Source organism: Canis lupus, chromosome 25 (genome assembly GCF_048164855.1).
Source record: "Canis lupus baileyi chromosome 25, mCanLup2.hap1, whole genome shotgun sequence".
NCBI lineage: Eukaryota > Metazoa > Chordata > Mammalia > Carnivora > Canidae > Canis > Canis lupus.
This window is the reverse complement of record NC_132862.1, coordinates 3338176-3363407: the sequence shown is the minus strand read 5'-3', so window position 1 is coordinate 3363407 and position 25232 is coordinate 3338176. Positions and strand designations below refer to the sequence as shown.

At 42.6% G+C, this 25232-nt stretch overlaps 1 protein-coding gene and 1 long non-coding RNA gene across 6 annotated transcripts in view; one reads left to right on the top strand and one right to left on the bottom strand.

Moving 5' to 3' along the window:
- Positions 1 to 3624: 3624 nt before the first annotated feature.
- LOC140617068 (uncharacterized) lies at positions 3625 to 11759 on the bottom strand. Of its 2 annotated transcripts, none has more exons than XR_012017323.1 (3): positions 11103 to 11759; positions 5898 to 6022; positions 3625 to 4311 (listed from the first exon to the last, which is right to left on the bottom strand). It is a non-coding gene; the product is annotated as an uncharacterized lncRNA (long non-coding RNA). The 2 variants fall into 2 exon arrangements; XR_012017324.1 differs by having other exon boundaries at positions 11241 to 11759.
- The window catches only part of SCN8A (sodium voltage-gated channel alpha subunit 8), a 178593-nt gene continuing 164957 nt past the window's right edge, over positions 11597 to 25232 (top strand). For 2 of the 4 annotated variants that reach the window (XM_072797855.1, XM_072797859.1), the window contains exon 1: positions 12428 to 12498. The gene's annotated coding sequence lies outside the window, so the exon portion shown is untranslated. Of the gene's footprint in view, positions 11748 to 12427; positions 12499 to 12645; positions 12779 to 25232 lie in introns of those variants that run through there. The other 2 variants (XM_072797858.1, XM_072797857.1) reach the window with 2 other exon arrangements.

Below are 25232 nucleotides of genomic sequence, written 5' to 3'. Positions count from 1 at the left end.
TGGGGCTGAAATTTTGGAGAGGATGGCTGGGGAAGGTGTCCTTGAGGAGGAAACGTTGAGTTCATATCCAAAAGGAATAAGGGGACGCCCTGTGGCTCTCTGGAGGAAGAGGATTCCAGGCAGAAGGATCAAGAAGTGCAATTTATGTGTTTGTGGGCCTGGTGTGTTCAAGTGATGGGCGAGGCCAGTGCATGCAGTTTGAGTGAGGAGCGAGGGTAATGAGGTCAGTAGTTAACAGGGACCAATAAGGGGGGGTCTTGTAATTCACAGATTCTGGCTTTTATTGTTATTCAAGAGTTTTGGGTGGAATAACTCCATCTAACACTTACTTAAAAAGATCTTTCTGGGGCACCTGGGTGGCTCAGTTGGTTCAGCATCTTGATTTTGACTCAGGTCCTGATCTCAGGGTCATGAGATGGAGCCCTGAGTGGGGCTCTGTGCTGGGCATGGAGCCTACTTAAGAGTCTCTCCCTCTGCCCCTTCCCATCCCCATGTGCACTCTCTCTCTAAATCAACCAATCAATCAATCAATCAATCAATCCTTTTTGGATGCTGTGTTGAGGAAGACTGAGGGCGGGGGCAGAGTAGAAGCAAGTAAGTCAGCTAAGAGTCTGTTGAAACAGGTCAGGAAACAGAGAGTGGTGACTTGGACCCAAGGTAGCTGTGATGAGAAAGGGTAGGCTCTGGATTTGCCAATGGGCCAGATGTGGGATGACTCTGGAGTTTGTTCTTGGGGACATTTTCCACAAAGGAACAAAGTTTTTATTATCTGGTGAGCATTACTATACATAGAGTGCTGACAACTAGAGAAGAACTTCAAAATGATATTGGTGCTGGGCCAGACTCATCCGCCACCACTTCTGTCAATGACAACCAAAGAAGACTTCTTGGAGGAGGCTGAACCCAAGCTAGTGTTTTGAAGGACAAATGAGAATTTGCCAGATGAGCCCTGGGCATTTCAAATACGAAAATGGTATGAGTAAAGGTGTGGAAGAGCAACATGGCATGGGGCAGACATTTCTAAACTTTCTCCTTTCCTGGCATCCTCAATGTCTTCATGACTTTTTCATGGCATAGGCCAAAAGTACTGCCTAATGGTTCCATTATTGCCTAATTAGGTCCAAGCAATTTGATAAATATTTATGTCTTGACAACTAAGTAGCTGCTTGAAAAAATAATGCATATAAACTGAAAGAAAATAATATTTTTATTTTACCCTTAAATAATCACAATGACATACTAATGATGTCATTGTGGGACACTGGGATGTGTGTATCTGTTGGGTACACACAGTTCCTCAGATGTTGGAATCTGATTGGACACCAGCACCATAGTTTCCTGTTCCACACTGATTTTACTAGTTTGTGCAATGTATGATGGTTGTTAATTATTGGTACATTTTCCTCAAAAAGTTAAAATATCTTCCAAAGTCCCTGTGAGTTAACTGTCCTGGGGTGCGTTGGCATACAGTTTAGAAGCTACGGCAACCGACATTTGGGAGAACTAAAAGTTTTCCAGTGCTTCCAGGAGGTGACATTTGTTCAGGGCAGAGTGAGAGGAAATGAAGCTAAACTACTAGGCAGCGGGCAACTTATGCAAGGGATTGTCCATCGCATTCAGCTTCATCCAGGCCCTGTGGAGTGTCAGGAATGCATCATCTTAGCCTCCGGCAATGCACATTATAGCTGGGAGGATCAACCGCTTTTATAAGGTATATCTGCAATACACTGTGATTATTCCTCTAACAACAATAATACTAAATGATTGATTGTGGGACGCCTGGGTGGCTTGGCAGTTTGGCGCCTGCCTTCGGCCCAGGGTGTGATCCTGGAGACCTGGGATCGAGACTCACATCGGACTCCCCGCATGCAGCCTACCTCTCTCTCTCTGCCTCTCTCTCTGTCTCTCATGAATAAATAAATAAAATCTTAAAGAAAATACTAAATGATTGATTTTGACTTGGGAAGAAGTTAGAGAAAGTGTCATAAAGCATAGAACATGTATGATTGTAGTAGTCAGCTACTGCTCCATTAATGCTGTGTAACAAACCACTCCAAAAGTAAGACTAACGGGTCTGTGGTTGGCCACATCTCAGCCAGGGTGGGCTGGATTCCAGGCTCCAGGCTGCAGGGGGGGTCCAGTTCTGTTCCACATGTTTCTACATTATCCCTGGTTTGGGGACTGCTTGGGCACATGGTCTTCTGATGGTAGATCTCGGTGTAAGAGACCAAACCAAATGGTGTACAGGCACACGTAGTCTCTACTTGGATTGTGTCTGCTAACTTTCTGTTGAACTAAGCAACTCACATAGATCGAGCTAAAGATATTGAGGCAGGGAAAGAAGCTCTGTTTACTCCAGGACATTGCAAGGTCACATGGTTGGGTGAGGGAAGCAAAAAAATTTTTAATTAAGCTTTCGATTTTAATTCTAGTATAGTTAACATATAGCGTCATATTAGTTTCAGGTGTACAATATAGTGATTCAACAATTCTATGCATCACTCAGTGCTCATAATGATAAATATCATAATGGTAAACGTACTCTTAATCCCTTTCACTTATTTCACCCATCCCCCTACCCACCTTCCCTCTGGTAAAGCAATTTGTTCTCGATGGTTAAAAGTCTATATTTTGATTTGTTTCTCTCTCTTTTTTCCTTTGCTCATTTGTTTTGTTTCTTAAATTCCACATATGAGTAGCATCATATGGTATTTGTCTTTCTCTGACTTATTTCGCTTAGCATTATACTCTCTAGCTCCATCCACATTGTTGCAAATGGCAAGATGTCATTCTTTTCATGGATGAGTAATATTCCATTCCATTTTTTAATAAGTATTTCTTTGAGAGAGAGAGAGTGAGAGAGTGAGCATGGGAGAGGGAAGATTAGAGGGAGAAGCAGACTCCCTGCTGAGTGAGGAGCCCAATGCAGGACTTGATCGATCTTGGGACTCCGGGATCATGACCTGAGCCAAAGGTAGATGCTTAACTGACTGACCCACATAGGCGCCCTATACCACATCTTCTTTATCCATTTATCTATCAATGCACACAGGCTGCTTCCTTAATTTGGCTGTTGTAAATAATGCTGCAATAAACATAGGGGTACATGTGTCCCTCTGAATTAGTGTCTTTGTATTTTTGGGGTAAACACTCAGTAGTGCGATTACTGGATCATAGACTAGCTCTATTTTTGACCTTTTGAGGCAATTCTATACTGTTTTCCACAATGGCTGTACCAGTTTGCATTGAGGGAAGTAAAATTAATAATACTCCACTAATAATACCCCTGTCATTGTAGTAATGGCAAACGATGGTTAGGGCAATGTCAGTGGGTAGGAGGATATAAAGTCAAAAGCATTAGGGAGCAAGAGTTCTCAGGACTTAAGGTTCATTAGAAATGAGGTAAGTAAAGCATATGGATCTTGAGCATATGGATAATAAATTAATGGTTATAGAGTACTTAGTAGGTGCCATTCTAAGTATGAATGTACACTGACTAATATAATCTTGTCACAACAACCGTATGAGATATCCATTTAATAGTTAAAGAAACCAACACAGACCAGTTATATAACTTGCCCAAGATTACAAGGCTTGGTGATGCTCAGATTTTTTTTTATTTTATTTTATTTATGATAGTCACAGAGAGAGAGAGAGAGGCAGAGACACAGGCAGAGGGAGAAGCAGGCTCCATGCACCGGGAGCCCGACGTGGGATTCGATCCCGGGTCTCCAGAATCGCGCCCTGGGCCAAAGACAGGCGCTAAACCGCTGCGCCACCCAGGGATCCCTGATGCTCAGATTTAAATCCCTGACACCTGGCTTCACCGTCCACATGGCTGAGCATTATGAGAAATGACTGTGATGAGAGGGCCTATCAAAGAGTGAGGACTTACTGCATAGAGTGCATAGTAGTGACATCGGTGGGGTTCCAGGTGCTGACCTGGAGGCATGGAGTATGCTCTCGTAGGTACAATTTGACCAAATTGATTGGTAAATTATTTACAAAGCTATAATAAAAAGTCGGATAAGCCAAAAGTAAGATAAACGAAAAGTAGGATAGTCTAAAAGTCCACAGGCTAGCACGTGAGGCACATTGTTGCCAGGGATTTCGCACAGGCTGCAGTGAAAAGGAAGAATGGGTGGTATCTTCCACATTGCCAATATTTCTGCAGGGCTCGCCACTGTGGGAGATTAGGAGTCATCTCAGAGATAAAATCTTCAGACTGGAGTCTGCTGGCATCACAGCAAGCTAAGGAATTAATCCTGTTTTCATTGAAGGGAGCAGTAAATTTAGAGGAAGCAGTAATGTCTGGAATGAGAGATAGAAGATTAAGTAAATTATTATTGGGTCAAAAGGTAAAAAAGAGAAGTGAGGAGAACATCCCAAAGGAAAGTACTTCTGCTCTATTTCCATCAGGAAGCCCTAGATGACCTCTAAAGGTGGAAGTGGTGATGCGGATAGAACCAGAGGGTGACAGGCTCTCAGACGGGAAGGAGCATAGTCCCACTTCATACTTTAAACATCTGTGTACACTGGACATTCTTCACCTGGGATTCAAGGACGAGCCTCACAACTGAACGTAAAACTGTGCCTTAGTCTATGTGCATGTGTGTGCATGGGTCTGTGAATTTATCTGGGAGGAATGATTTCATAGCTCTTATCAGATTTGCAAAGGAGTCCTTGATCCTAAAATGTCCAGAATGACTGATCTTACAGCATCTCCTTGAACTAACACCTTGGCTCCTTTCCTCAGAGGTGGTCTGTTTAGCTGCTGATCAAGCTCTGTAAGAACATCCTTCCTCCTTTTGAGTTGGCATCTCTCTCCTAGGAATTCTCACCCCTGGTCTTGGTTTCACCCTCTGGAGCAACACTGGGTAAATCTAATCCCTCGTTCATCTTTCTAAATGGAAACTCGGGGATCCCTGGGTGGCGCAGCGATTTGGCGCCTGCCTTTGGCCCAGGGCGCGATCCTGGAGACCCGGGATCGAATCCCACATCAGGCTCCCAGTGCATGGAGCCTGCTTCTCCCTCTGCCTGTGTCTCTGCCTCTCTCTCTCTCTCACTGTGTGCTTATCATAAATAAAATAAAATAAAATTTAAAAAAAAAGAAAGTTTTAAATGGAAACTCATTTCTCAGTGCATTGAGCTTTTTTCTGATATGAGCCTAGTTGTTAAAGGAAATCCTTGACATTTTTGATGACTTCAAAGATTCTCATGGAGTCAGCAAATATTCTTATATATCAAAAAGTTTGTAACTTTAGCTACCTGGGAGCTTAAAAGTAACAGATTCTATTATTTGATCCCCATGTGATCCCAGAGGCTGAATTTCCACATGTGTTAAAATGTTGGAGAAAGGATACAGAACTCTGTCCTCTCTCACTGTTTGGCAAATGTCTGATTATAGCTCCAAAGGGACTGATTTCCAGGAAAAGTAGCTTCAATAAGGAAGACATACATCCTGCTTGTAACAATCAGAGATTTGGAAAATGCAAGATAAAAACTATTTACAGGGATGCCTGGATGGCTCAGTGGTTGAGCGTATGCCTTCAGCTCAGGGCATGATCCTGGGTCTGGGGATCCAGTCCCGCATCAGGCTCCCTTCGAGGAGTCTGCTTCTTCCTCTATGTCTCTGCATCCCTCTGTGTGTCTCTCATGGATAATTAAATAAAATCTTAAAAAAAAAAAACACCTATTTACAGAGGCATCTATTATGAGAAAAGGGTTTCTTTATGTTACGGGATTGAACCTATTTTTTTTTAATCTGGGACCTCAAACTTATTTTTCTAATGTATTTACACATTGGCTTTCTTATACAATATGCTACAAACAGCTTTAATAATTCTAGTTTTAACCATTTTTGTTGAATTTCTTTCTTTCCTTCTCCTTATAATTACCTTGATTTAGTTACCATATTGGAAATCAGTGCTCCATCTCTTTATGTAGTATGAGGCCTGCTTCAACTGAGACCAACTTTTAGTTCAGTTATCTGGAGCACCCTAAGCATTCAATCACCAAAAGTCTGTTGATGCAAGATGAGAAGAAACAAATGCTCATACTTTAAGTGAGTATATATATTGAAAACCTACTGTGTACAAAGCACCCAAAATTCAAATGGTCAGAGAACTTACTTACAGTTTAATTTAGTACCCAAGTTAAGGTAATATTTAAATTTATGTAGTAGCAAAATAACACAACAAAGAGTTACAGCTAATAAGTTAGCAATATAGGTAAAAGGGAATGACAAAATATATTCTAGTTAATCAAAATAAGGCAGAAAATAGAAGAAACAAAGAATAGAAAGAACAAATAGGAAAGAGCACATTATTAGATTTAACCTCTGCCATATTAATACTCATATGAACTGTAAATGGTCTAACCATCTCAATTGAAAAACAGAGATATTAGATGGGAAGAAAAGACCAAGACTCAATGTATGTTGCCTAAAAGAAACCTACTTTAAATATAAAGATATAATAAATAGGCAAAATTAAAAGAATGTAAAAAGAAATACCATGCTAGTCTATATTGGACAAAGTAAATTTCAGAGTAAAAATATAACCAGAGGTAAAGAAGTTCATTCCATAATAATAAAGGAGTTAATTCATCAGGAAGACATAACAATCCCAAACATTAAGGTACCTAATAACAGAACTTCAAAATATGAAGTAAACACTGATCGAATTGCAAGAAGAAACAGACCAATCTACAATTATATTCATAGATTTAACATACCACTTTGATTTTATTTTATTTAAAGATGTTATTCCTTTATATGATATATATTTAGAGAGAGCACAAACGGGGAGCAGCAGTTAGGTGGAGAGGGAGAAGCATGCTCTTTGCTGAGCTGGGAGCCTGACCGTGGGGTTCCACCCAAGGACCCTGGGATCATGACCTGAGCCAAAGGGAAATGCTTAACCAATGGAGCCATCCAGACGCCCCTCAACGTACTTCTTTTAAAAATTATAGAACAAATAGAAAAAAAATCAGTAAAGATATAGAATACTTGAATATCACTATCAATCCACTTGACCTAATTGACATTTGTAGAGCATTTCATCTAACAGCAAAAACACACTCTTCTCAATTGCACACGGTACATTTACCAAGATAAATCATATTTTTGGCCCATAAAACAAGTCCCCCCAAAAGATTTAAGTCATACAAATCATGTTCTCTGGCCACAATGCATACAATTAGAAATTGACAACAGAAAGTTACTTAAGAAATTCACAGATGTTTGAAAACTAAATAATACATTTATAATCCATGAGGCAAAGAAGAAATCAAAGGGGAAATTAGAAAATTTCTTTAACTGAATTATAATGAAAATCCAACATATCAGAATGTGTGGGATGCAGCAGCTAAAGCAGTGCTTGGAGAGAAATTTATAGCAATAAATGCCTATTTTAGAAAAGAAGAAGGTCTCAAATCAATTACTTCAGCTTCCACTTGAGAAACTAGGGAAAACAAGCAAATGAAACTCAAAGTAAGCAGAGTAAAGGAAATAATAAAGATCAATGAAATAGAACACCAAAAATCAGTAGAGAAAAACCAATGAAACCAAAAAGTGCTTCTTTGCAAAGACCAATTAAACTAATAAACTTACAGCCACACTAATTAGGGAAAAAAAGAGAGAGAAGACACAAGTTACCAATCTCAGGAATAAGAGAGTTAGCATTATTACTACATTCTGTTGATGGTAAAAGAATAATATGGGAATATTATGATCAACTTTATGCCCATCAATTCAACAACTTAGATGAAATAGAAATTTCTTTTTTTTTAGTTAAAAAAAAGATTTTTAAAATTTATTTATTCATAAGAGACACAGAGAAAGACAGAGTCTAGAGGCAGAGACATAGGCAGAGGGAGAAGCGGGCTCCATGCAGGGAGCCCGACGTGGGACTCGATCCCTAGTCTCCAGGATCTGGGCTGAAGGCGGCTGTAAACCACTGAGCCACCCAGGCTGCCTGAAATAGAAATTTCTTGAAAGAAACGACTACCAAGTTCATTCAAGAAAAAAATTTAAAAATCAGAATAGCCCTACAACTATTAAAGGAATTACATTTATGCTTAAAAATTTTTTCCTGGGATGGAGCTCCACATTGGGCTCCCTACTCAGCAGGGAGTCTGCTTCTCTGTCTCCCTGGGCATTCTCTCACACACACACACACACACACACACACACACACACACACACACACTCTCTCTCTCTCTCTCTCTCAAATAAATAAACAAATTTAAAAAACAACAACAACAAAACCCTTCCCTTGGGGTGCCTGGCTAGCTCAGTCAATAGAGCATGCAACTCTTGATCTTGGGGTCATGAGTTCAAGCCCCATATTGGGTATGGAGCCTACTTTTAAAAAATAAATAAAAAAATAAAAACCTTCACTCAAAGAAAACTCCAGGCCCAGGTAATCACACTGGGCAATTCCGCCAAACATTTAAAGAAGAAATAATTAATATGAACTCTATACAAACTCTTCCAGAAACTTGAGGAAGAGAGAATACTTCCTAACTCTTTTTGTGAGGTCAGCATTACTCTGATACCAGAGCCAGACAAGTCATTACAAGAAAACTACAGACCTACAGACTAATAAACCTCGTGAACATAGATGTAATAATTTTTAAAAATATTTTATTTATTCATGAGAGATACAGAGAGGCAAAGACATAGGCAGTGAGAGAAGCAGGCCTCCTGTGGGGAACCTGATGAGGGACTTGATCCTGGGACTCCAGGCTCATGTCCTGAACTGAAGGCAGACACTCAACCACTGAGCCACCCAGGCATCCCATAGATGTAAAAATTCTTAACAAAGTGTTAGTAAGTAAAATCTAACAATATACGAAAAGGATAATACTCTGTGATCTATACATTATTAGGTTGGTTTAATATGTGAAAATAGATGGGTGTAATTCACTATATTAACAGACTAAAAACAAAAGCCATATGCAAAAAAAGGATTGCAAAGTTCAATTCCTGATAAAACTCTCAGGAGAGTAAGAATAGACAAGACCTCAACACAATAAAGGGCATCTAGGAAAAATCTATAGCTGACATCATATCAAAAGAAAAATAGAATATTTTCCTCCTAAGATGAGGAACAAAACAGAGATATTTGCTTTTACAACTTCTATTCAAAAAGTACTAGAGGTCCTAACCAGTGCAACAAGGCAAGAAAAAGGAACAAAAAGTATTCAGATTGCAAAGGAAGAAACAAAACTGTGTTTATTTGCAGATGACATGATTGTCTTTGTAGAAAATCTAATGGAATCTACAAAAAATCTACTATAGCTAATATGTGAATTTAGCAAAATTGCAGCACGTAAAATTAATTTATAAAAATTAATTGTACTTCTATGTACTACTGAGGAACAATCAGAAATTGAAATTGAAAAATACTATTCAGGAGCATCAAAAATGCAAAATATTTAGCAGTAAATCTCAGAAAGGTGAACAAGACTTGTTATTCTCAAAACTACAAAATATTGTTGAGATGAATTAAAGAGAACCGAAATAAATGGAGTGATATACTCTATGTTGTTGTTATCATGTCAGTTCTCCCCAAACTAATCTATGTATTGAAAGCAATCTTGATTAAAATCTCAGGGGGCTTTATTTTTGCATAATTTGATAAGTCAATTTTAAAATTAATATGGAAATGCAAAGGGCCTGAAATAGCAAAATCAATACAGGGGAAAAAAAAAACAAGAGCAAAATCAGAAGGCTTACGCTGACTTCAAGATATATTATAAAGCTAGAGCAATCAAGACAGTGTGTTTAGTGTCAAGATAGATCAATGAAACAGAATAGAGAATCCAGAAATAGACCCTCAACATAGCTGAATAATTGATTTTCAACAAGGGTACAAAGGTAATCAGATAGTGCAGGAACAACTAGATATCCATGTGAAAAAAAACATTAGGTATGACTACAAAAACATGATCCATAGAAGAAGAGAAAATAATAAATCAGACTTCATAAAAATTAAGAATTTCTGCTCTTTGAAAGACACTAATTAAAAGAACAAAAAGATATGCACAGACCGGGAGAAAATATTTACAAATCATGTATCTGATAAAAGACTGTATTTAGAATATATACATACCTCTCAAAGCTCAACAATAAGAAAACAAACGACCCGACTTTAAAAATAGGTAAAGGACTTGAACATACACTTCACCCAAGTAGATTTACTGATTACAATAAGCTCAGAAAAAGATGCTAAATATCTTAGTCATTAGGGAAAATGCCAATCAAAACCCCAGTAAGATACTTTTAGCCATTCTACTCACCAGTTAGAATGGCTAAAAGACAAAAGATCATAGGTAATGTTGCCAAAGACACGGAGTAACTGAAACTCTCATATGCTGCTGGTAGGACTATAAAATGGCACAATCACTTTGGAAAGTAGGTTGGCCCTTTCTTAATAAGTTAAATATACACCTATAATTGGACTTAGTCATTCTATTCCTAGACATTTATACCCAAGACAAATTAAAGCATATGCACACAAAGCATATTCATGCAAAAACTTGCACACAAACACTATCAGCTTTATTTTTAATAGGCAAATCCGGAAATAACCTAAATGTCATCAACAAGTGACTGGATACACACGCTGTGTATATTCCTATAATGAACGCTACTCAGCAATAAAAAAAAAATTAGCTATTGATAGGCAACTGTGGCATCAACAGCAGGATAATCTCAAGACAGTTGTGTGAGAGGAAGGAGCCATACCAAAAAAAAAAATAAATAAAATAAAATAAAATAAAATAAAATAAAATAAAATAAAAAAGAAAAAAAAAGAAAAAGAAAGAGAGGTACATACTGTATGATTCCATGTATTTAAAATTCTGAAAAATGCAAACTAATGTACAGTAATAGAAAGCAGATTAGTGGTTGCCTGGAGAGAGAGAGAGTGGGAGAGTGATACATGGAAGGATTACAAAGAGGCAGGGGAACCTTTTGGAGGTGACGGGTATGTTGGAGGTGACGGGTAGGTAGATGGTGGTGATAATTTCCTGCGTGTACACACACATCAAAATTCTGCACTCTAAACTTGCGTGGCTTATCGCATGTCACATACATCTCGGTAAAGATACTTAAAAACGTAGGCATTGGCCCACTACGTGATGGGCACACCGCGCGCCAGGTGAGATGCCCTCTCTCCAAGCCTCCCCACGAGCCGCCCAGGTTGGTGCCGCGGTCGCTCGCTCTCACTGACAGCGTCTGCAAGTCTTTTCCTGCGGTGTAGACAGGCTGATCGGGTTCCAAAGCCACGCGGCCGGTGAGCGGCAGCCTGGCCACCGAACTTGCGGTGGGAAGACACCTGTAGGAGGGGGACCCTGACTGAGGGGCGCTCTCACTGTCACCGTCCGCCTCCTCCTAGGCGGTTCAGACGTTCGCGCCTGCCGAGGTCCGAAAGGATGGAGGTGCCCTTACGCAGCGGCCCACCTGGGGGCCGTCAGGGATGCGGCGTGTCCCTCCTCCCGCCACCGGGGCCCCGTGCGCCGAATCCCAACGCTCCAACCGCTGCTGATAGACTGCTGCGGGGTTTCTGGTTTTGTTTTGGGTTTTGGGTTTGTGTGTGTGTGTGTGTGTTTGGTTTGTCTTTCAGCCGCCCCAAGATCCTGTAGATGGAGTTGCCTGTGCTTAGGGGTGTCGGCTCTCCGACAGCGGAGCCTGGCCGGACTGCGGGGCGTCGCCCTTGCGGCCGCCGCTCCGGAGACAGGTGAGACTCGCGGCCTCCACCAGGGTCACGCCGCACCTTCGGGCTCCAGCTCCCCCGCCGTCCCGCGGCTGCTCAGCCCGGTGCGCGCCCCCCGTGCCCGCCCCCCGGCCTCCCCCCTGCACGCGGCTCCGCGGGGGCGTCGGGGAGGCGGGCCCGCACTTTCGAGCTCCTCTCCCCGGTGCTGGCGGGTGTCCCGCCGCGGACCCGAGCCGCCCAGCCCCGTGCGCCCCCCACTCCGCGCCCCCCCCGGCCTCCCCCCTGCACGCGGCTCCGCGGGGGCGTCGGGGAGGCGGGCCCGCACCTTCGGGCTCCAGGTCCCGGTGCTGGCGGGTGTCCCGCCGCGGACCCGAGCCGCCCAGCCCCGTGCGCCCCCCACTCCGCGCCCCCCCCCCGGCCTCCCCCCTGCACGCGGCTCCGCGGGGGCGTCGGGGAGGCGGGCCCGCACCTTCGGGCTCCTCTCCCCGGTGCTGGCGGGTGTCCCGCCGCGGACCCGAGCCGCCCAGCCCGGTGCACCCCCCCCCCCCCCGCCCTGCACGCGGCTCCGCGGGGGCGTCGGGGAGGCGGGCCCGGGGACGCTCGCGAGGCGCTCGGGCGCGGCGCCCCCTGCCGGCGCCCTGCTGCCTCGCCCCGGATCCGGTCCGGGCGGCGCGGGGACTCCGGCCCGGGAGCCAGCGAGCGCGGGCGGGCAGGCGGGCAGGCGGGCAGGCGGGCGGCGCGGCGCGCTGCGGGCGAGCGGGCGCGTCCTGCAGGGGTAGGTGGGCCGCGGGCGCGGGCGCGGGCGCGGGCGGGCGCGGGCGGGGGTCGGCGCGGGGGCGGGGGCGGGGGCGGGGGCGGGGCGGGGGCGCGCGGCGGCGGGGGCGCGCGGCGGGGCTCGTGCCGGGGCGGCGGGCGCGGGGGGCGGGCGGGGAGCCTCAAGATGGCGCCCACCGCAGTCCCGCCCGCCGCAGCCCCGGCGCCTCTGCAGTCCGGCCGCGCCTCCCGGGCCCCGCGCTAGGGCCGCCGCCGCCGCCGCCGCCGCCCTCGCCGCCGCCGTAAGTCGCCCGGGGCCGGCCTCCCCGCGCTCCTCGCCCATCCCGCGCCGGGGGCTCTGCCGCAGGGCGCGCGGCGGGGTCGGGCTCGGGCTCGGGGTCGGGGCCGGGGCCGGGGCCGGGGTCGGGGTCGGGGTCGGGGCCGGGGTCGGGGCCGCCGCTGGCGGACGGCTGTTTGCGAGGCTCGCACCTCGGCCGTGCGTGCGGGTCGCCGCGGGGAGGTCGCGCCCGGGCCGCTCGGGGGGCGCTGGCCTCCCGCGGGCCCCTGCGGCGGTGCAGCCCCCCGGAGGCGGAGGCCGGGACCGGTCGGGGCCCCGCGGGCTCCCCGGGGAGGGCCTCGCTGTCGGGTCGGGGCCGCCCTGCCCCTCCCCCGCGCCCTGCCGCAGCCTCCCCCCCCCCCCCCGGGCTCCGGGTCGTTACCGGCCGCAGCAGCCCGGGACTCCCCCTGCCCTTTCCTGGGGTGCGCCCGTCCCTGCCTGGCTGGGCGCTCTGGGGCGGTGCGGGGGGCCCCCGGGACCTTCCTGGGCAGGCCAGGATTCCTGCAGTGGGGAGCACATCACTTTCAGAATCCCCCCTTCCCCCACCCCCATCCCTACGCCACCCGATGCGGAGCTCGTTGCTCTCCTCCTTCCTCCCTCCCTTCCCCCCCCACCCCTGCCAGCAGCGCCCCGGGCTTCCTCGCGCTCGGCTTACAGGACTCCCAGCTGCAGAGACCTGGACCCCTCCTCTCTGGTTCCCACTTGGTCCCTGGGGGACCGCAGAGCCTCTGCATTTTTGCTTAGAGCTCAGCTCCATCCCTGCGGCAACCACCGGTGGAGACTTGGCTGTTAACTTTCCAGGGGGGGTGGGGGCTTAGCCGGGGCCTTCAGACCCCTGCGGAGGCCTCAGCTTAGAGGTCGGGTGTTGGGGGGTGGGGGGAGTGCGAATCATTTTTTGCAGTCTGACAAATAGGATTCTTCGAGCCATGCATTCCTTCCAACTACTCCACCCTGTGCCTGTGCCCGTGCCCTCTTCCTCACTTACATTGCAGTTTTTGAAACACGGGCGGGGGGGGGGGGGATGCATTTTATATCGGGAGATTCCAAGATTCTGGGCCTCAGGGTTCAGGATTAAAGGATGTCATCTGTTTGGGGAGAGGGGGGAGAAACTTGGCACTGCATCTGGCTAATTCAGGGAGAGGGAGAAATCATTAGCATGGAGCCAGCTCTGCCGCCCGAGGAAAATTCTTTTTAGTGCACGGCGGGCACCGGAGAAGCAGGAATGGAAGCAGGAAATGTGGGTGAGGGCTTTGGGAGCAAAGGGGGGAATAGTGCTTTTTATAACTATTTTCTCAAGTTTGAACCTGGAGAGCCTTCAGAGAGCTATCGATGTGTTAGGGCTGGGGGATGTTTTAGCTTTGCAAAGGAGATTTCGGGTGTGGTAGGCTTTCGCTGTTTCACCATCTCTCTGTACCTCTCTTTTCTCCACGTGCATTAGAAGATAATGCGGGGTGAGGGGACTTTTTTTTCTTTCCTTCCCCCCACCCCCCAATTTTTTTTTTTTTTTTTGATGTGTAATGCAAATGGCTGGAGAACATTAGCATCCGGTACCATTCTGGTAGGAATCTCAGGGGAATCAGACTTAAACTGCTGGAAGCTCTGTAGCACGTTGCCTGTAACCTGGTTCTTGAAATACTGCAGCATTTTTTCTTTGGAACTCATGACCCATAAGGCCTTCAATTCTCCCTGAAAGAGAATTTGATTGCTTGGGAAGGGGGGGGGGGGGTGGAGTGGTGGTGTGGCAGTGATGGTTTGGTATTCAGCAAGCATCATCTGTCCTAGAAATTGAGTCTCTCCCTGGAGAGGGCTCTGAGCATGTTCTATGTTTTCAACATCTGATTTAGGGTATGTGTAAATGTGTTGTGTTTCTTAGTAGGGCTGGTGGTGGAGATTGCAAAGCAGTTCTTGACAGTGCAGGCCAATTATTGGTTTCTTGGGTTCAGTTTGAGAGGCTGACTTAATATACCTTTGGTTTTCATTTGGGATTTTGTTAACTTTTATCAAAGTACTTACAGGATTTTATTTTAAATTAATCCTTTAAATTAAAGGGTTATGAAATAGAATATAGCATACTTAAAAAACAAACACCCATACAGTGTTTGTTTATTTCTTTGTAGGAGCTTTAACAGATTTTTCTCATGGCCCAGCTTTGGGTGCCTGTGTTTAGGCTTACACCAGGGTTTCTTGCTGTGGTGCTAAAAGGACAGTTCCCTGGTTTCTTGCTGTGGTGCTTAAAAGGACAGTTCCCGGACCAGCCCTGCCATGAAGCGCACACATGCTGGACATAATTTGGATTTTTCTTTGCTTTTGTTATCAGCAGGCTTTCTTGTAGATGTGTGTGCATGCGCAGCTGGGCTTATTCTTGAGGTTGCAGGCCTAGTTATCATATTTTATTACTCCCACATAACTCTTCATTTTGGCTGTCCCTCGTGGAGACAGTGTTTTGCAGGCTGCAACAGATCCATATGTAAGACATACAGTGACATTTTGCTGACAACAGTATTTCAGCACATTTTTGTCATTTCAAGTAGCAAGGATCTGTTAATAATTATGGGAATTTGGTCTCCACAAGAATTAATCAGGTAGCCTGCTAAGTCAGGCTGGATCAGAAGGGAATCTTCTCTGGGTTGATTTGAACGGTGAGCTGAGAAAAGGACGTGACACAACAGAGGACAGCATGCAACCATTGTATCGCTGGAGTGGACTTGTCAAAAATTTTATTTTAAAATCCTAGAAAGGGAAGGTAGCCATAAAATTCAGCTGTACAACCTCCCAGCACAGGAATCCCCTTATGGGAGATCTTTGCTTTGAATACTTCCGTTAGTAGGGAACTTCCTACTACATAAAGTAGCTCATTCTATTTGAGTTCCGCTGTGATTAAAGTACTTTAATGTCTTTGAAAAGATAACACACGTAAAGTTAAAAGACTATAGATTGGGGCTATATCAAGGCCAGATGTTATTCTAGTGCTCATTTTCAAAAAAGATTAATAATATTCTGTAGAGATTGTATAAGAAATTTCCATCTGCTTGAAAAGAATGCAGAGATGAGACATATCCACCTAGAGCAAGAACAACATTCCATGAATGGAGAGAAGAATAATTATCTTTAATATGTTGATGTTATGTAACAAGTTCTGGAGGCATAGGCATGAATTAATGAATACACAATTCCTATTGATTATATCTGAGAAAGAAAATAACCCCACACTGTATAGAAAGTGTTAAAAATGCAAAGTTTATCCAGAGTGAGTTCAGTTTCCATAATTATGAAAATAACACATGCCTGTTACAGAAAAAATTTAATATATGTAAAAAAGGCAGGAAAAGTCAGTCTTAACTATCCTAAGCAAAACAGTTGTCTATGTTTTATTGTATATTTTCAGTGTTTTTTTTTTCTCTTTAGAGAGGGCAAGAAGCCCTTGCAAAAGTTATTCAGAATAACAGTATTTTTTAATTTTTCAAAACATTATCTTTAATGAGAGATAATTCATTCTTGGAATTGGACTCCTGTAAAGTCTCTTGATTGAAATATAGCAAGATAACTAGAGGAATAAAGAAATCTTTGATTAATCAGCAAATCAACAGATATTCTCCCTCTGTACCTACTATGTGTGAGGCATAGTCCTAGGCACTAATGCTCTTTAAGTGATAAGAACCAGCTTAGAAAATGAAACCATGCTCCAAAACTATGGCTGTTAAAGTGCACAAGGAAGATAACAGAACTTTCATGCTCTAGGCATATATTAATTAGCGAAATGTAGTATGGCAGACTGTGGGGTCTAGCCTGGTAATTCAACCTAAGACAGAATAGTTTGTACAGGAATAGGAAGTAAATGTGGGAAAAGAAGTCTTCTGGGAAAATTTCCTCTATCCCTTTGTGAGCCTATAGAGACACAACCAGGACACACAGGTACCTGTCAGGAATGAGGGTGAAATGAAGACACAAGAAAGTTACTGTAGTTAACACCACTGAGAAGAAAAAGAAGCAATATGGGCTTTGGAGTTAGGCAAAACTAAATTCAAGTCTTGACTCTGCTACTTATTAGCTTTGTGGCTTTGGGCAAGTTATTTAATCTATTTGAGCTTCAGTGTTCTCATCTGTAAAAATTGGAATAATAATACCTCCGTCGCAGGGTGTTTTTAGGGATTAAATGAAATCTTTGTTACCTTGTGGTTTCTGACACATAGAGCTCAATATATATTTACTCCTTTCCCTCTAGAGATTTAGAAGCTTAGTGTGTGTTTATACGTGTATTTGATATAGTATATATGTACTGTATTAAATTTTAGTAGTCTGAAAAGCAGACAGTTGCTTTATCTTCAGTCTGGCATAGAGGATAGGATCTACAGATACCCTGACTTGGATGGACATTGCCAGTCTAAGAGGAAAAAAGTTTTATTGTACAGTTGCAGTGCTGATCCCCAGCACGACTGTGCAAATGCAGTTACCAAAGTAACTCCTCATTCATTCTCAAATTATTCTAGAATAGGACTCTACCCAAGAGGAATGCTCTGGCACTGACCAGCTAGCTGGCAAGCAACTGCACTGTTTTTAGCTACAGCCTGGGATCTAAAGGTGGAATAGACCCAAAGACTGAGACTCCCCTTTATTCTTCTTGAGCTGGATATTTTAATTATGATGAGTGATTATCAAGTTTGGAGTTGCTTTTGACTTCAGCACCATTCTAGGTTTTCCCATTATATTTGCACTGATTTATTTTGAATGGGTCTCATATAGTTAGGTCTCACAGTTGACCATCTACCTTTGGTAATTATTATTCTATGTTTGTCTGTTATCAGACAGAACTTTAAGAATCCTTCTATCAGTTTATTATTTAAATTAAGTTAGGCAAATATTATTCTACCCATTTTGAAGCTGAGAGAACTGAGTGTCCGAGAACTTAAGCAAACTGTCCAGGGCTATAGGACCATTAAGTGATGGAGGGGGGATAGGTACTTAGGTTGGTTGACTGACCAATGATTAAGGATTTTTCCCCCATTAGATGGTGTTATATTTCTGATGTTCGTATAACCAAGTAATGTGAACAATTTTGGCTTTGTTTTAAGAAATTATCATTATCTTTGGTAGCTAAACATATCTTAGTGAGTGGGCATAACGAAAGATTCTGGTATAGGCAGAGGGAGGGCAAAAATACCTTTGATAGAGAGCATTTTGGAAGCAGGAAAGATGAGGAGAAATGAACAGAAGATGTATCAATAAATAGAATATGGATGCAAATAAGAGGTATTAAAGTAACACACCTGTTTTGTTTCTGAAGCTATCCTAAGTACTTTTTAAAAGGTCATCACGTCTTGGTGTCTGCTTATCTTTCTTCATTTCTCTTGCATATAAATATACACATTTAACTACTCATAAATGCTCCCATATTGCCAACAAAAGTTCTAACCAGGACTGTAGGGGAATTATGGCCTCTACCACCTGAGTTTTTTGCTTCTACAAGGCTGAAATTGCTGTAGGTCTGTATACTGGGGATTGGTGCTGGGATTGGGTATTTAAAGTGGAGCAGAAAAAAGTTCTGGGAGGCTTTTGGCCTAGAACAGCAAAGGTGAAAGTGGATAATAATTAAGATTCCCCTTAGGTATATGGAGATGTGTCCTATTGAGAGTGGAGCAAAATAAAAGCAGGGAGCCTGAGTGTCTAAGAGGTACTCTGGGTTTGGGGCTCAAGCTCTCTTGATCCTGAATGGAGTTGATTGGGTGAGAGTAACTGAAATGTTAGCTGGAGGGGTCTGAAGGCCTTTTATATTCGCTGCTGGTGGTAGGGAGAGGCCTCCCATGTTCAGTGGGCTTGTTCTAAGATCTGGAAGTGGAAAGCATGAAATCCCCCAGAAGACAGATTAACAGGCTCTTTTCATGTTCAGTTGATTAGTGCTGTTTTTATGCTGTAAAATCTTTTGAGTTCCTGGGGAGTAAGGATGTTAGAGAAATATAAGTGAATGCATATTTATCCAGGGATGGATTCTCTAGGCTGTGAATTATACATGTCATTTATTTCCATCCCTTTTCCTACATTTTGGGTATTGAACTCATTATTAGCATATCCACCAGAATGAACCTGGGAAGGGAAAAAAAGTAAAATTTAAAATATTACTTTAAATTTTCAGATAGTGACTGATAAAGGAAGAAATCACAACTTTATCAATGAAAAGACAGTTCATTTTTCACCTTTTCTTATTCTCTTGTTATTTTAATGGTTCACAATTGAAGGCTGAACCTCTAAAAGCTTAATATTCACTGGAAGCAAGTGTGAAATAACATTTTTCCTTCAGTTGAGCAGCTGTTCTGTAAATAAATAGCGCTTAATTTTTTAAAAAGATTTTATTTATTCATGAGAGACAGAGAGATAGAGAGGCAGAGACATAGACAGAGGGAGAAGCAGGCTCCATGCAGGGAGCCTGATGTGGGACTCGACCCCGGGACTCCAGGACCACGCCCTGGGCCGAAGGCAGGCGCTAAACCGCTGAGCCACCCAGGGATCCCCCAGTAGCGCTTAATTTATTACATGGTTGTTTCTCGTTTCAGGATGAACCCTACTTCAAGTAAGGATAGTGCAACAGGCTTTTGCTTTATAATTCACTACTGTCTTTTTTTGTCTTAGCAAGAAGCTGAATAAAATGCTTTTAAATGGAAAGAATTGATGTATTATTATTAAATTGTGGGGGGAAATTGAGCAGGTTGCAAATGAGACCCGTAAAACTTTCTCAGAAGTCAGAATACCAAGAAATCTCATTTGCTATGGAATTCTGAATTGGATTTCCTAAGATTTTGATGAAAACTAAAGAGGCAAAATATCTTGTTTCTAGGAAAGATGCCTTGGAGAAAAATAGGCATTTTTAAAGATTTGTACTGTGAGAGGTAAAGTATTGGGAGTGTGAGGAATCACCAGAGCAGAGTTTGAGAAAGTGTGGGAATGACTGCTGTGAAGTGGACAAGGGAGTTTGGTTGTGAACTTGGGAAACTGCTCATTTTTAAAAAGGAGTTATCTCCCCTCTGCAGACTCTTTTGGAAACATCTCTGTGTACTACTGAACTAGAGTGGTCCTGATGATCTGGATGGGGTTTGGAACCTGAGAAAGGTGTTTTGTTTTTTAAGTATTATTTTAACCCTAGCTCTGCTGCAAATTACTTTCTTTATTTGATCATTGTGTTGGAAAAGCTAAAGAATATTTCCTTGCTTTATACCAAAAAATTTAGTACCATTCTTAAATGTTATTTTTTCCTTTTTTTTTATAAAGGATTCTAAGTCATTTAATATAAAAAAGTTTTTTAAAAGGTACTGTTGAAGTTATCTTTTCCATTCTACTTTGTAAAATATATTTTTTACATTTGAGTTAGCTAACAGAGGCAGTATTCAAAAAATCAGAAGGTTCAAGTTAATCTTCTCATAACAGTCAGTCAGTATAAAGGCAACTGTCATGACCAGTTTCTCTAATATTCTTTTGTCTACATATGCACCTGCACACATTCTCTCCTCCTACCCCATACACAGTTACTTCCATTGTCTTTCAGGGGGACTATTAAAATAGTTTAGGGGGGCACCTGGGGAGCTCAATATCTGAGCCTTTGGCTCAGGTCGTGATCCCAGGATCCTGGGATTGAGTCCCTCGGAGGGCTCCCTATGGGAGCCTGCTTCTCCCTCTGCCTGTGTCTCTGCCTCTCTCTATATCTCTCATGAATAAATAAATTAAATCTTAAAAAAATAGTTTAGAGATTTGAACTCTCCTTTAAATTATCTCAGCAGTTTTTCCCTCTTTTCCTTATGATAAAGATAATACCTTATAATTTATTTTTCTTAGTGAAATTTCTTGGCTTATTTAAAGTAAAAAGTTTGGGTCAAAGCAGCCCTTTCCTACCAACTATGTTGCTTTTTAGGGTTTCCATTTGAGAATTACATATGAAAAAAGCATAGAGGAAGAAGCTGCATTTATCCTTAGAGACTGGAGAACGTAGAAGATTTTTGAGGGAGCACAGAATGACACATCATCAAAGCTATGCTATAATGTGTTAGGAGGATTGGGCAGCAATGAGAAATAGGACAGAGTAGAACACAGGATGGACATTCAGTTAATTGGCTGTTTGGTTCGGCCTTAGATGGGTGGTGATGGGGGCTTGGACTAGGATTGTAGTGATGAAGATGGAAAGGAAGGAAAAGGAATTTTGTTTCTGTGTGTCACATGTGTTTCACATTTTCCTAATGTAAGAAAGAGTTTAGAGAAAGACTCGGTAGGACCTGACGAAAGACTTCAGAAGCAGGAGAAGGAGGTGTTCAAGATTATTTTTCCATTTTAAAATTCAGAGATATAATCTATTTAGAACACCTGGGGAGGTATGTTCTCTAATACATGTTGGCAGTCTAGTCCAGAGCACCTTGGTTATTAGCAAACTATTTCTAATTAAAAAAAAAAATTTTTTTTTTTGTAATCTCTACATCCAACGTGGGACTCAAACTCATGGCCCCAAGATCAAGAGTCAGATGCTCTTCTCTCTGAGCCAACCAGGCGCCCTTATTTCTAAATTTTAATCCTTTATCTGCACAGAGTCTTCCCGTCTTGAGCTTCTAAAGTTTTAAGGGAAACCTAAGTGTTCCCATTTCTTTATTCTCTGTGCCCTCTCACTGATAGAGATTATTCAACCATTGTAGATCTGTATCCTTTTCTTATTTCAGAGTTGTTAAATTCTGCCCATTTATAGACATCTAACAAGTGGTCTTTTTCCTTGATATTCTCAACTAACCTTAACTTTCATATATAAAGAAACAAGAATTATGCACTTTTTCATAGACCTGGTGGATGGCTGTTTTGTCCTTTCTGAAACTCAGTGGCTTTCTCTCTTTGATCATTTGCTTATGTTCTGTGTGCTTCATGAAAACCATTTGAAATTGCAGGCTTAATTAAAGGTAGCAACTGAGAGGATTCTAATAGGTGAAAGCAGAGGGAAAGAGGTTTATCAGCCAGTGCTGTTGCGTTTTGTATCGACTCTTGGGCTGTGGATAGGAAATGTCAAGCTTGACTTGCATCAACTTCCTTGGTGTTTCTGGGGTACCAGACAGTGGCCAGTGGGCCCTAATGTACAACTGCAGTATACAATGATAATTAAGAGCAAACGGGGCGCTCAGGAAACTTAGGTTCTGTTCTAGCTTTGGGTATTCAGTAAGCCTATTAATAAGAAAAAAATAAAGGGTGATTGGAACATCGGAACATGCTGCACATGCAAATTAACAGTACACCTAAGAGAAAAAGCAATTTAATGCAATAAAAATTTTCATTTAATTTGTTAATATTTTCCTTCTCACCACTAAAATTACAGAGTTCTTGCAAACTCCATTAACATTTGCCACAGTTTGCACTCAGACAGTTGGCAGAAGTCCCCATGGTTTGTGTGCAACCAGTAAAGCAGACAGAGTTCATGTACAAGATGTTAGTAAATTTAGCACTCTATTTAGGGAAGCAGAGCATCCTTACAGTAATCCCATTAGGAGATTCTCTGTGCAATCACATTTTAAGTTTGTACCTGCTTGTTAGTTTGAATGCTTGAAGTAACTGTGATTAAGAACAGTTAAACAAAAGCCCCTTGGGACATTCTTAGGGTAGTCTGGGATGAGAAAAGTCCAAAAAGACCTCTAAACTGAACGCTGGCAATCTGTCTTATTTTTTAAATTTTTTAAAAAAGATGTTTATTTATTTGTTTGTTTGTTTATTAGAGAAAGAGAGCATGAGCGGGGGTTGGAGAAGGCAGGAGAAGCAAAATCCCTGCTGAACAGGGAGCCTGACATGGGGCTTGATCCCAGGACCCTGAGATCATGACGTTAGCCAGAGGTAGACACCTAACTGACTGAGCTACCTAGGTGCCCCTGGCAATCTGATTTTTTAATCTCGATGTTCTAGAGCAAATAATATTTTGGTAGATTTATTGATTTTTTTTCTCTGTCCTATTTGTAGTAGTTCTTCTTCCTTATTTCTGGAAAAGTAGGAGGAAAAGTAGGGGATGTGTAAGACCCAAGAAGGGCACAGAATGAGTGATTATGTATAGTGAGGAAACAAAGTAGAATAACCATATGAGTATTTCACCTACCTTACAAGCTTTTTGTTGTTGTTGTTTTTTCTCCTGACTCATAAGAAAAGTTCAGCCATAAGTGCAAGAAGGGGTAAGACTTCTTTCATTTTAGGATCTTAATATAGACTCTTGTTATTAGAAATTGCTGAAAAGTTTAATAGGTCAAAGAAAATAAGTGCATTTTATGTGATGAATGGATATCAAAGACCTGTTATTAATTAGATCCAAGTGTTTTCCATCTTTAATTAGATTACATCCAGCCTGACCCATGGGGGCTGATAGGCTTTGTTTCTTGCCACATGCTCCTTCCTGGCCATTAGTAAGTCTTTGGTTTATATTGTCCCATGTGGGTTGTGGGAGTTGCCTCCACTTTGACCTCCCACTCCTTAGCAGGCTGCCTTACTGCTTTCCAGTGGTGAGGCATAGCATACCAGGGAATGAGACTTACAGTCCTGCTTGGGCTCTGCTCTAGAGCCCTGTCTTTGCTCAGGATAGTGCTCAGAGAAAGGTGTTTTTTTTTGCTTGTTTTTTTAAGAGCCATACATTTATCACTCAGCACAATTTGTTGCAAAATGTCAAGCAAAAAAATCATCCCCAGAAAGTAGTGTCACTTTTCTAGCTGGGATTACAGACCCATCAGCTCCTTTGAGGTACTGCTTCTGTTTATAGATGTGAAATTGTCAAGACTTTTAGAGTTTTCTTCCTTCCTTCCATGGTTTACTCACAGAACCTAGTAAGAATCCTTATTTGTGGGAATTGAATGCTGAATTTTGGGGGTATTTCAAAAATCCAGTGTGAATCTATGGAGTTCAGAGTATGGGCATTAGTCTACATTTTGCAAGAGGGCATCAGATGTTTTTATGCATAGAATTTAAGCATCAGAACACCTGCAACCTAGTTGTAGCTTTGGGCTGGTACACAGTGACCCTGGGATGAACAGGGTCCTTTTTCCTGGAAAACATATGTTTCCTTGGAAACGTATTCCTGTTAGATAATCACCAAATAGAGTCCTGTTTCCCCGCTGAACAGGGACCCAGACGTGGGGCTCAGTCCCAGGACCCTGAGATCATGACTTGAGCCAAAGACAGCCGCTTCACCTAATGAGCCACCCAGGTGCTCCTGTATGTTTACTTTTATAAGAAACTACTAAACCATTTTTTCAGAATGGGTATACCATTTTGTATTCCCACTAGCAATGTATAAGAGTTCATTTGCTCTATATCCTCATTTGCACTTGGTATCTTTGGTAAGTGTTCAAACTTTTGCCCATTTTTAAAAAGTGGATTATTTATTTTCTTGCTGTGAGTTTTGAGAGTTTTTAGAAAATACGTCTTTTAGTCTTTTATCAGATAAATATGTGGATATGTCGTCTCCTAGTTTGTAGCTTTTTTTCTTTTTTCTGGTCTTCTTTTTAAAAAAGATTTTATCTATTTATTCATGAGAGACACACAGAGAGAGGCAGAGACACAGGCAGAGGGAGCAGCAGGCTCCCTGTGGGGGGGGGGACGGACCCAATACGGGACTCCATCCCAGGACTCTGGGATCACACCCTGAGCTGAAGGCAGGTGCTCAACCACCGAGCCACCCAGGTGTCCCGTCTTTTTCTGGTCTTAACAGTGTCTTTTATAGAGCTACAGTTTTCAGTTTTAAGTCTAATTTGTCAGTTTCTTTTATGGGTCATGTTTTTAATGTCATATATAAGAATTCTTTGTTGAACTGAAGGTCACAAAGATGTTCTTTGTATTCTCCTAAAAGTTTTATAGTTTCACATTTTACATTTAGATCTATGATCCATGTGAGTTGATTTTTGTATAAGTCATGAAGTTTAGATCAAGATTCACATTTATTTTCTGCAGATAGGTGTGTAATTGTTGCAGCACGATTCCTATTGAAAAGACGATCCTTTCTCCATTGAATTGGTTTTGTACCTTGTCAAAACTCAATTGGCTATATTTGTGTGGGTTTTCTCTAGACTCTGACTGTTCCATTGATTTATGTGTCTGTCCCTTCATAATACCACACCATCTTGATTACTGTAGCTTTATAGCAATGCTGAAAATTGTGTAATGTGAGCCTTCCAGTTTTCTTCTTCTTTTTTCAAAATTGTTTTGGCTATTCTAGGCCTTTTCTCTTTCCATATCAATTTCAGAATCAGGTTGTCTATAACTGCAAAAACTCCTGCTGGCATTTTGCTTGGAACTGCATTAAATCTGTAAGTAATTTGGGAGTTGATATCTTAACTATATGATATATTGAATCAATGAACATGATGTATATCTTCATTCATTTAGGTCATATTTGACTTCTTTCATCAGCATTTTATGGTTTTCTGCTTATATTGTTT